Source organism: Dunckerocampus dactyliophorus, chromosome 18 (genome assembly GCF_027744805.1).
Source record: "Dunckerocampus dactyliophorus isolate RoL2022-P2 chromosome 18, RoL_Ddac_1.1, whole genome shotgun sequence".
Classification (NCBI taxonomy): Eukaryota; Metazoa; Chordata; class Actinopteri; order Syngnathiformes; family Syngnathidae; genus Dunckerocampus; species Dunckerocampus dactyliophorus.
In genome coordinates this window covers 5747501-5758882 of record NC_072836.1, presented here as the reverse complement: position 1 = coordinate 5758882, position 11382 = coordinate 5747501, and the positions used below count along the sequence as shown (strand labels likewise).

The window sequence follows — 11382 nt, the reverse complement described above, 5'->3', positions numbered from 1 at the left end:
CAATTTTGCCCATTCCACCAGCTTCCCTCCTTATTACCGTCTCTATAATGAGTCACTAAGGAAAAAAGTCCTCCCCCTCGCTCTACTTTGAGGCGGTATGTGCTTCTGTATTTTTTTCTGCCTAATTTGCCATTGTGAATAAGATGAAGTTAAGTGGTTTGTTTTGCTCCCTGCTGTGCTAGCATTAATACACCACTTGGGCTACAAAAAAGAGGAGGGGGGGGACTGCATGCAGCAGCGGCGGCACGTTTCAAACCAGTGATGCTGATGAAGAGAGATGTGGAGAAGGGGAGACGAATGCCCGGGCCCTCGAGTGTTGTGACGGCCTCAGAGATAGCTCCCCCGAGGCCTAAAACTGTAGCTGGCCTGAGCCGCTGCCAATCCTACTGTTGGCTGTTTGAGTTTCTGCAGATGGTGCACACTTTCATTATGGAGTGAGGATATACTGTACTGTAGTATTCATCCTCCAAATGAAGTTCTTTGGAATTGAGTCAATTGAGTTGTTTTTTTTAACCCCTCTGGTACCACATTTTGGCAGGTCAACATTCATTATGTCAACCGATCACAGCTTTAAAATAAGGGACAGCAGCTTCTTCTTATTTAGTACTTATCTGTATCCTAATTGCTTCCTCTCCCCAGGTTCCAAACGTACAAATGGACGCTCTGTGTGATCTGTGTGGCTAGTTGGTTGATTTTGCAATATTTGCAGCCTGACTTGGTCATCAGAAGCATCCTCAGCGGCACAGCTGAAGAAACTGGGCACTAAAGGAGGTAAGGAATTGCGTCACAACATAAACAGAAAAATCACTGTGATACCCTTGAAATCCGTGATATGTCCTAGCTTTCTCATTCTTTAGCATAGGCAAATGTGTCCAAACTTTTCACTGCTAGTGTATATGACCCTAGCGTGAAGATAAATATTACAGCAAAGTACATATAGAATTTGTCGCCATGTAGAAATGACTTAACATGCAGCAAAAACATGTGTAATCCCTCTAGCACAGGGGTGTCCAAAGTGCGGTCCGGGGGCCCTTTGTACCTTGCCTTTTTTTTTTTTTTAATGGCCCTTGGCACGTTCTAAAAATAGGGGAATAAAGTTATAATATATAGGAAAAAGCTGATACTCTTTAAAGAAAATAAGTCAATTTTACAACAATTACGTCATAATATTATCAGGGGAAAAAAATCGATTTTAGAGGCATTAACTTGAAATATTTTGAAAACCATAATATAAGAATCAAAACAAAGAATAAAGATGCAGTTTTTGGGAAATTAGGTTAAAAAAAGTTTATATTACGTGAACTAAATCAAAAATATTTGGGGATAAAGTCAAAATATGAGGGGCAAAAAAGATTCACAAGAACATAGAAAAAAAAACCTTTTTAATGATAAAAAAGTGTGATGCAAGGAGAAAAAGCTCATATTAATATAATATGCTTTGTCACCTATCACACAAAGCTTCAGATAGTGGCTGTTTTTTTTCTTTTAAATATAACATGGACCTACGCATCTTTTCATTTTTCCGTATACGGCCCTATTTGGAAAAAGTTAGGGCACCCCTGCTCATTTTGCCTTGCTTGTCGAAGAAACAAATGAAAACAAGTACAAATGTCACAATAACAGAAGCGGGGATAATGACATCATTGTCAATATCATAAAATGATGCAATAATGCAGGGTTTCCCACACTTGAGGTCGATTTGTTATTGCTTGCCAAATGTCAGAGCGAAATATTTTATTGAACATCAGACTCGTCATTTCTCAGCAAAGGGCTTTTTTCATTCACAAGTGTCTGATTTGTTCTGAATAATATATAAATAATAATGTTATATGCGCATGAAAGCAACAATTTGTATAATTTCATCAGGCCCGACCAGCTTGCTGCCTAAACGTGCTGCTGTATGAATCAAAACAAACAGGAAGCAGGTCTTCACTCAGTTGCAGTCTTTTAAAAATACATTAATAAATCATGCTGTTTCTTGGTTGAATACAACCTACTATTAGTAAAAAAAAAATGGCTACATCAACTCATGTACAAATACAAGGCATTCAGAAAGTTTGGTGAGACACACAAGCATCAGACTTGATTGCCAGAACAACAGGCTTTTATTTGTGGTCGGAATTATCTCATCACAGACACAATAATCCTTAACACAGGCAACTATTACGGCCTATTTACTCTTATTATGTCTACTACATTGGATAATATGATTGTAAAGGTCACTATAGGGGTGTTATTTCATGTCTATAGGGCTCTAATAATGTTAAATGTTTTCTGTGCTCTAACTATGAATTTTATGAGTATTGCATTTTTAAAGAAGGAATACTACTTTGTGGAAATTCAGTTATCACTATTGGGTCTGGAACCAATTAACCTCAATAAACAAGGAATTGCTGTATATTATAATGCAATGTTCCATAAACATTGAATGGAGTGAGGTTCCTGTGGCTGTCAAAGTTAGCGCATCAATATATCTGCCTCCCCTGTTAGTTAGTTACTTTTGAAATTGTTGTAAATTGAAAAATACTTTTTCAATTAGTAATTGTGATTTAAAAATACCTTTTCGTAAAAATACAGCTTTGAAGTGATCGCTATTTCCCTGTTTTATTCTTTATAACATAATAAAAATAAGGTTATATGTACTTGGAAGCAACCAGTAGAGGGCGTAGTTATTTCACGCCTGACTAGTTTGCTGCCTAAATGGGCTGCTGTAGAAATCAAAACAGAAGCAGGAAGAGCAACTTTTATTTAAAAACAAAATATTGCACACGACCTACAATCCAACTTGCAATAAACTGACTGGAGTGAGGTCCCTTGACGTTTCTTTTATGGTTACCAGTCCAGCTAGTTTGCTGCCTAAATGGGTTGCGGTGAATATCATATTACAAACAGGAAGAGGGTTAAGAATAACAAAATATTGTCAACGTTGTATACCACTGCAAGCCAGCCGGATAAATGACAGAATAGAGTGAGGTTCTGAAAGTTCCGAAATTTTGTCTTGTGTAAAAACTGATAATTTATTGATATTTTTCTACAGTTTTCAAAGACAATTCCCTTGAATTCCCATTCCGAGGAAGGTGAGCTGCTCTAGCATGTCAGAATCTTGTTAGCCGGCTTCTTGAATAATCAGCTGTTCGCGAGGCTGCGGGCGGAATCCTGCAGGGCCTTTGAGAAATGCTTGTAGAACCTTGGGGGTGGGGGTGGGGGCCCTGGGGATGGGAGGAGGGGGGACATAGATGCTGTCTGCGACTGTCTATCAGGAGATTTGTTGGAGATGTATGTTGGAGGCTCGGGGCAAAGAGTGGAGACGGTGTCAGGGCGATACCCTTGACACTGATGTGATTGAGTAGACAGCTGCGACCCGCTTCCTTCTTTACCCCGCCGCCCGTCTGACCCCCCCCCCCCCCCCCGCCCCCCCGTCCCCCATCACAGCCAACCGCCATCCCTCCTCTCTCACCTCTATATCTCCAAACCCCTCCGCCTCGAAGCGTGAGTGATCCCCTAAAACTGGTTATTATACCCAAGCACATCCAAGTAATTTATGCATGATTGCCTCTCAATCGGAGGCCATTCATCATCCTCTTTCCCTATCTTTCTTTTTTTAATCTGTCGGTGTCTTGTTCTGCCGGACTTTAATCTATAGGGCTATTAAGAATGCCTGTGCAATAATGGCCCAGCCCAGGTGACAGCGTGACATTGGCGGCGCATCAGGACCCCAGCAGAAATTCATTAGTGCTCGGCGATGCGTCGCGGATAAGATTGTTCAAAATCTGTGTTCGTTTTGTTGATGCTGTTTGTTTGGCTTCACTTATTGTCGATCGATCAATCTATTGAGGCAAACTGGAGTGCACTACTTGGCGGCGACCAGCAGGGGCGCTGTTGATTAAATACGTTTTAACACCATGAACTGTTTACAATTTTGAACTGGACTGTGTGCGTGCGTGTGCACTTGCATGTGCATGCGTTACAATTTCCCTACAATGCGTAACCTTCTGCACGCTACACTTCACGCTCTCCCACTTCCTCCTTCCTGTCATGTGTGTTTCTCTGTCCTCTCCCGGTCCCTGTCAAGCTCTTATCAAATGCACTTCTCCCACCAAGTGGCATTAAAATTGCTCTGAAGCCTAATACATTGGTGGGGAGTCGCATCATCAAAAAAGCATAAAAAGACGTATAAATAGGTTTTTGGGATTCAACGTTCGGTGTATAACTAATGTATAACTACGTCTTTGGTATTGAATGAGTTGATGTATTTTTGAGAAATTGTAATCGAGTGAAGTCGTGAAGTTCAAAGTGGTAAATGGTGAGGAATTGCTGTATTTTGACCTTCAATAAAAAAAAGACAATCTGCTCAGAGCAGAATAGCTTCTGGTTTGTTTGCAATAACGCATCCTGTAGCCGGTAACCTCAAGCCTTCAGAATAAGAGCACGCCAGTCCTTAAGGCAGCACCCCTGCCCCCCTACTGGATCTGATGCAAATTCTGGTGAAGAGACCACAATTTCCCTGATTTTCTGCAAAATGTCCCTTATTTTGAAATGCAAATGTTGACGGGAATGGTGACAGGTCACGTCCTGCTTGCCATATAATGTGCCCACTTTAAAAAAAGTGTCGCTTTGACTAACCAAATAATGAGCAACTAGTGTTGCAACTAATACATTTGCATATCAGTGATTTACAAACATGACATTAGTGACCAGCACTTAAACCCTGGATTGTAGATTAAGGGTTGGGAAGCAGAAGATGTGGAACAGTCCTCCCTCGTGTGTTGGCATATAACCGCTAAAGTGCCATCGAGGTGTAAACAGCAGTAGAACAAGCGCACACCCACCACAAACGGCTGCAGAGTTATCCATCTGTGTGACTCTGAGGTGTAGCTAATGGAAGCTGACCTCAATGCCACGTTCTCTATCTGCTCCATTCAGCAGCGATCAGGCCGGGGATGTATCTTGATTTACACCCTGTCCCCTCTACCTTCTGCTTGGTGGCGCCCCCAATGTACGCTAGCCGACGCTCTGCAGTGGAGTAAAGTTGAGAGTTAAGAATGATTATATTGTGTAGATGGATCATTTGGATTAATACCAAACTGTAACACTTCAAACAGTGGTTCCCAACCTTCTTGTTTCTGTCAAACCTGTGCCTGCAGGTGCACGCCAGACCTCATCATAATCTAATGTTATTTTCATGTTTGACTTCATGTTTGTGTGACTGCAGCGTTCCCAAACAGGAGACTTTAACGACCGAAGAGGGTTTTGGAGCTCTGGCACTTTCGCTACCCATGACTCCTGCTAGCTAAAGGTAGTAGACGCGTGACATGACAAGGCAGTTTTGAGGCAAATGATGGGAGAAATAATTTAAAACCACGATATAAATGGTACAAAACAAGTCATATTTGTAGCGCATAGTTAGTCATTGCCTTCCTCTTTTAAATACGCAAGATTAGCAACTTTGTGGATTGTTGAAGAAAAAAGCTGGGATATTTTTGACCTGCTGACAGACAGGTCCGGTAGAGAGAGACAGAGCTTGGAAGAGTGACCAGAGAGGAAAGCCAACTGGGATGCACGTGTCCAGCAGGCTTGGCTTGGCACAGCGCTCCATGTGAGCCGGTGATGGAGTGCGCGGAAACACAAAGCCGGCCTCGGAGGAGCCGCCATGCTCTGAGGGCAGTGGCGACAACAAGGCAGCCAAATCCCAACAGAGCGGAGAATGGCTCTTTGCCTCGAGGCTTCCAGTCCGACCAAACACTTGATAGCATGCCTGCACTTCACATGTTCAAGCTGTCTTTCAGCTGCAAGAATGTGCATTCACGTGCAAGTAAAGATGTCACCGTGCCTGCAGGCTGCCTATGACATAATCAATAACACCATTACTCCGGCTGATACAAGCTTGGCATGTTGCTGTTATTATTACGTGACAATGACAAAGGGGCAGAAATTAATCAGAGCTGTGTTTGGCAGGGTATTGGTGTTTTTTTTTTTCCTTTTTTTGGGTTGACAGATCTCTCAGCTTCGGCATTCAGCTGAGGTGCGAACGTCAACTCTGTAGCGATCCAAATGTTCCGCTTCCATGCAACTGACAGGGACACTAAAAGCACAAAATGCTCACTCAAGTTTTATAAATGAAAAAAATGCAGCTGGTTCCAAAGGTTTTCCTTTTTAAAGAAATACATCAAATCATGTCTGAATTGTATCATTAAAACCTGTTCATCAAAAATAGGTTGTAGATTTGATTTTTAACAAAATAAAATAGCGCTCCGCCACTGGAAAAAAAAAAAAAAAATCCAAATTGTCATTAAGAGTCATTCGTTATTTGCTGAAAAAATTGTCTGAAAATGCCTTAAATCGCAAACAAACAAAAAAAAACAGAATTTTTTGGTACTTTGGCACAAGACCATGAAAAGACTTGCACACAAGCAGAGCTGTTTTAAAGTGCGACAGGAAGCCAGTGCAGAGACCCGAGTACTCGACTATTATGGTCATATTTCCTGGTTCTAGTCAGGACTCGAGCAGTGGCATTCTGGATGTACTAAAGCTGTTTTACAGCTCATTTAGAGAGCAGACAGTAGTCTAGCCTGCTGGAGACAAAGGCATGCATTAGTCCCTCTAAATCTGGCTTACACACTATTCTCTTGATTTTGGCTGTGGATGTGTTTTAGGCGGTGAAAATGCGATATTAATTTAATGTGGTTGTTAAAGTTCAGATCTGAGTCCATTGTTGACCCTAGGTTTCTAACCTGATGATTAGGTTTTAGAGAAAGCAATCGGCAATCAATTTTTCAGTTAGGATTTTTTATTAAAGACCATTTAAATGTTTTCTACTAAATACAGTAGCTTTTAGTTACAAATTGTTCTACAAAGATAACATTTGGCTTGATTCTAAATGAAACCCTTTGTTGTCATTGATAAATCAGAGCCATTTACTGAAAAAATATGCGGTTAATTTGTCATTTTGTGCCATCTTTTGTCACTTTACAGCTTCATGTGGTCCTTTTTTTTTTCTTCTTCTTCTGGCTCATCTCTTATTCATCTATTTACCTTCATTCTCTGCAAATGTTTCCCCGGAGCTTAAATCTCACCCTCGTCTTATCGGCCGCTGGAAGTCAAATCTCTAGTTAGGGACTTGCGTGCTGGCACAGATGGTCGGCGTTATGTTAAGAACACCCAGATGGGTTCGTTTCTTTTTTTGTTTTTTTTGTTTTTACCGAAAAATAAAAATAGAAGTCATATTTAACGCACGCTGCGACAGGGAGAAAAAGTCCTTACGCAAAGTCAAGTGGAGCAGGTAACACTTTTTTTTTCTTTCTTTTTCAGCTCTAAGACTTTTTTTCATGTCTCATGCTTGGGATTAAAATTGTTTTCTTGTGTCTTTTCCTCCTAATGTGCAAACACTTTAAGGAAGCCGCCTCGTGGGTCTTTAAGGGAGCGGCGGCGATGAAGCCATCCATCTAAAAGACACCCTGTTGTTGATTTGCCCGCTTTTTAATCGCCACCGTGCACATGTGTCCATGCTGTTGTTGTGTGGTGCCACGTGGGGGCTTTTTCTTTAGCTTTCTGGCTCTCTCATGCATTAATAGTCAATTAATAGCGAGGCACTATTTCCTTTTATCTCATGTACGGTCCATTCGGTACGGTACAGAGGCGTTTCTGCACTGTACACATTAAGGATTTTTGCAACATTTTGGCCACAGTGTTGTGCTGTTTTGCGTATTTTGGCAAGCAGTGACTGCATCTTCTGCTTTGAAGGTTAGAATGCAACAAAGATGACTTAGTGGACGCTTGTTGTGTAACATTTTAGACACTGTTGTGTATTGTGTTGTATATTTTGGCATAACAGTGGTTGTATGTTCTGTTTTTAAGCATAGAATACATCAAAAATGACTTCCATGGCGAGTGTTTGATACAAAATGGCCACCGTATTCTAGCATTTTGGCCACTGGGGTTTTGTGTATCTTTGCCAACAGTGATTGCTTTTAATTTTAACCTGGAAATGCTTCAAATATGATTTGATATGCTGGTTGCAGCCATGTAGTGCAATCAATTATTTCTCAAAATGTGATTAATCAGCAATCAAACTCAGAATTTTTAATTTAAATAAGGAATATTGTCTTCTATTTTTTCACAAAATCCCAGATTTGCACCAGAAACAGAGGTAATAAATGGGATGCTGCTTAAAAACTCATCTGTGGGTTTTATAGGAGAGTTGTTGAGACAACAGCGCCCCTGCTGGTGGCAGTCAACTAGTACACTCCATTATGTTTCCATTGCTTCCAGAGACAATGAATCAACAATAAATTTGACATAAAAATGGCCCCTGATAGGGAAAAAAAGGTGTGACACTCCGTAGTTCATTCTCGGCGACAAAGTCGCAAATATTTCTGAGGCTGTTTGTCGCAGCCTGTCAGATCACATGCAGTCTTTTTCGTCCGGCAGTGGCTCGATGCCCTGTTGCTTCCCGCCTCGGACGAGAGCCAGGAGAGGAGATTTAGGCGGCAGCTGCGTCTCTCGGGCTCAGATAGAAGAGTGATGGAACACCGAAGACATGATGTAATGGAGATCAAGACATCAAGTGGTCTGGCTGAGGAAGGAGAGGGCTGAATAGTGATGGACGTCAGCGGCGAGTCTCAATATGACAACGTAGAACAATGGCCAGATGCTCGTAAAACATGCAGCAAATAAGAATCTTGCACATTCCAATGCAACGTCTCCCTTTGCATGTATGCGGGGTGATATAAAGTTTGACTCCAGACTGGTGGTTTTACTCCAGTACCTCAGCGGGGGCCTCAGCTGACAGCGCCACTTCAAATCCGTCTGTAAATGTGAGGTGGCGCTGTCAACGCTGCGTCCCCGCTGGTGTGTCAGTAAGCTTCAAACTTTTTTTTTTTTTAACTATTTACTTATTCATCCTTTTCTTTTTGCATATTTTATATTGTGCGCTTTCTTACACCGGTGACCTTGCGTCAGTAATTTCTCCATACAGGCACTGTTATACAAATCGGAATTGGATCCAAATTTTTTGAAAAAATGTGCGTCTAAAGTCTTTGGGAAAACTTTGGATGGTCAGAGACATCAGCTCAGCAAGCGTCAAAGGATTAACCATACCTTTTTTTGGCGCATTTCTCATAGTGCCAACAATAGTGCATCCGAAAAGTATTCACAGCGCATCAGTTTTTTCCCCATTTTGTTACATTCAAGTCTTATTCCAAAATGGAATGAATTCATTTTTCTCCTCAAAATTTTATGCACAATACCCTGAATAACATGAAAAAATACATTTTTTCTAAATGTATTAAAAATAAAGGGCAAAGAAATTGACATGTGCGTAAGTATTGACAGCCTTTGCCATGAGATTGAAAATTGCATCCCACTTCCATTGATTTGACCTCAGACCGGGTCGTCATTTAGCAGGACAACTCCGTGAATGTCCTTGAGTGGCCCAGCCAGAGCCCAGACTTGAATTCTATCTGGAGAGATGTGAAAAGGGCTCTCCACCGACGCTTCCCATTCAACCCGATGGAGCTTGAGAGGTGCCGCAAAGAGAAAACTGCCCAAGGATAGCTGTGACATCCTGTACGAAACGACTTGAACTCAGATATCGAGCAAAGGCTGTGAATGCTTATGTACATGATTTTTTTTTTAATAGAGAAAAAGTAAATTAATCCCAACAAAATGTAGAAATGAGTGAAGCAAATATTCAACATCAAAGGATTAACTATGCTTTTTTGTGTGTGTGTGCCTTTTTTTTCTGCATCATGAGGAGTTATTAAAGGAAGGGTTGCCACTTGTCACCAAAGATGACGCAGGCTCCAAATGTTCACCTCTTTTATACACTTGTATGATAATTTAAAAAAACAACATGCTTTTATTGCGGGTTAGAGTTATCTTACAACAGGCACAATACTCTCAAACACGGGCTACTGTTACTGCAACTTATAGCAATACACTAGAGATGCTACGATCAGGGTTTTATGCTGCCGATACCGATCATCCATGAGTGAAATCGGCCAATACCGATACTGAAACCGACCACGTGTACATTTTTAAATGTACTATTGGCTATATCAGGGGTCACCAACCTTTTTTTTTTTTTTTTCGGTGAGAGCTACTTTTACAAAATACTCATTTTTGCAACATTTATTTTCATAGCTTCAAAGAGAATATGCTTGTTTTACCAGAATATTAACAAAACGCTGGTATCCACAACTCACATTTTGTATTTCAGAACGCATTTCTTTTTAGTGTTCTCACATTATTACCTGAAAAGCAGGCTTGCAGGTGCCTCATGTGGTCTTGGGAGGCGCCCTGGTGCCCGCGGACACCACGCACGTTGGTGACCCCTGGGCTATATGATATGAAAGGGGAACCATAACATTTAGACAAAAACGTATTTGACTTACTTTTTCAAAACCACTGATGAAACTTCAAGGATCAGGCGCCTTCTTTAAGGAGAATTTGGATGCGAGATCAGCTTGATTGCGCTCCAGTAGGACCCCCCCCCCGGCAGTCTGACGAATCCGATCGCTTTTCAGCTGTCCGCCTTATGGGCGCCACACACTGGAGCCCCGCCAACCGCAGCTGCTCGTCGCTGGGGCGTGGCTGGCCGTGCACACGGTGGGTTTCGCCGGTCGTGGCTGTTTGTCGCCTCCCGCACACACGGGCACTACATGAGCTGCCGCTCGACCGATGATCATCATAAAGTGTAAATGTGACTATAGGGGTGTTATTTCATACTAGAGGGCTCTAATGTTAAAAAACGTATTTAAAAGGTTGTAATCAGGTTTTCTATGCTCTATGAAAATATTGCATTCATAAATAAGGACTCATACTTCGGAACCGTTTAGTTACCGATTACTATAGTTCACCATGCCTCTCATGCCCCCCTTGGTGCCTCACCGCCCCACTATTTGAGTAGCACTGTCCTATGGGAAATCAAAGTTCCGCTTGTGTTCCGCCCTTAAAGGTTCCAGTAAAGAATATTAGTGTTTGCTCATCTTATACACTGTATGATTGCGTCTTTTCAGCTGTGGTGTTGGCTGCGTGCTTTCATGCTCGATCCCTGAAAGGGTGATCATTGTTTAGCCCCGCCCCCTTGCATCATCATTTTTGTTGTAATCCATCACGCTTTAGAGATGCGATTGTTAACGATTGCTTGGTGATTTGTGGCGTTCATACATCATCTTCACGGTGCCAGCCAGTCTTAATCTCACAACATCGCTTTGACCGACATGAATCATCCCGAGGCAATTAATAGTTTGCTAAAGGACACTTAATTGTTACGCTGCGGCAAGGGCGTGCTGATTCGCTCTGCCGTGTGTGGCTCCTGCGTCATGTTTTAACTTTAAATCTCAACACTCAACAAATTAACTTTCCTCTCTCTTTTCGCCGTAT

The 11382-nt window shown here is 41.8% G+C and overlaps 1 protein-coding gene across 3 annotated transcripts in view; it reads left to right on the top strand.

Annotated features, from left to right (window-relative positions):
- The first annotated feature begins 641 nt into the window (after window positions 1-641).
- The window catches only part of LOC129171388 (uncharacterized), a 148644-nt gene continuing 137903 nt past the window's right edge, over window positions 642-11382 (top strand). For all 3 annotated transcript variants that reach the window (XM_054759992.1, XM_054759991.1, XM_054759989.1), the window contains exon 1: window positions 642-771. The gene's annotated coding sequence lies outside the window, so the exon portion shown is untranslated. The remainder of the gene's footprint in view (window positions 772-11382) is intronic.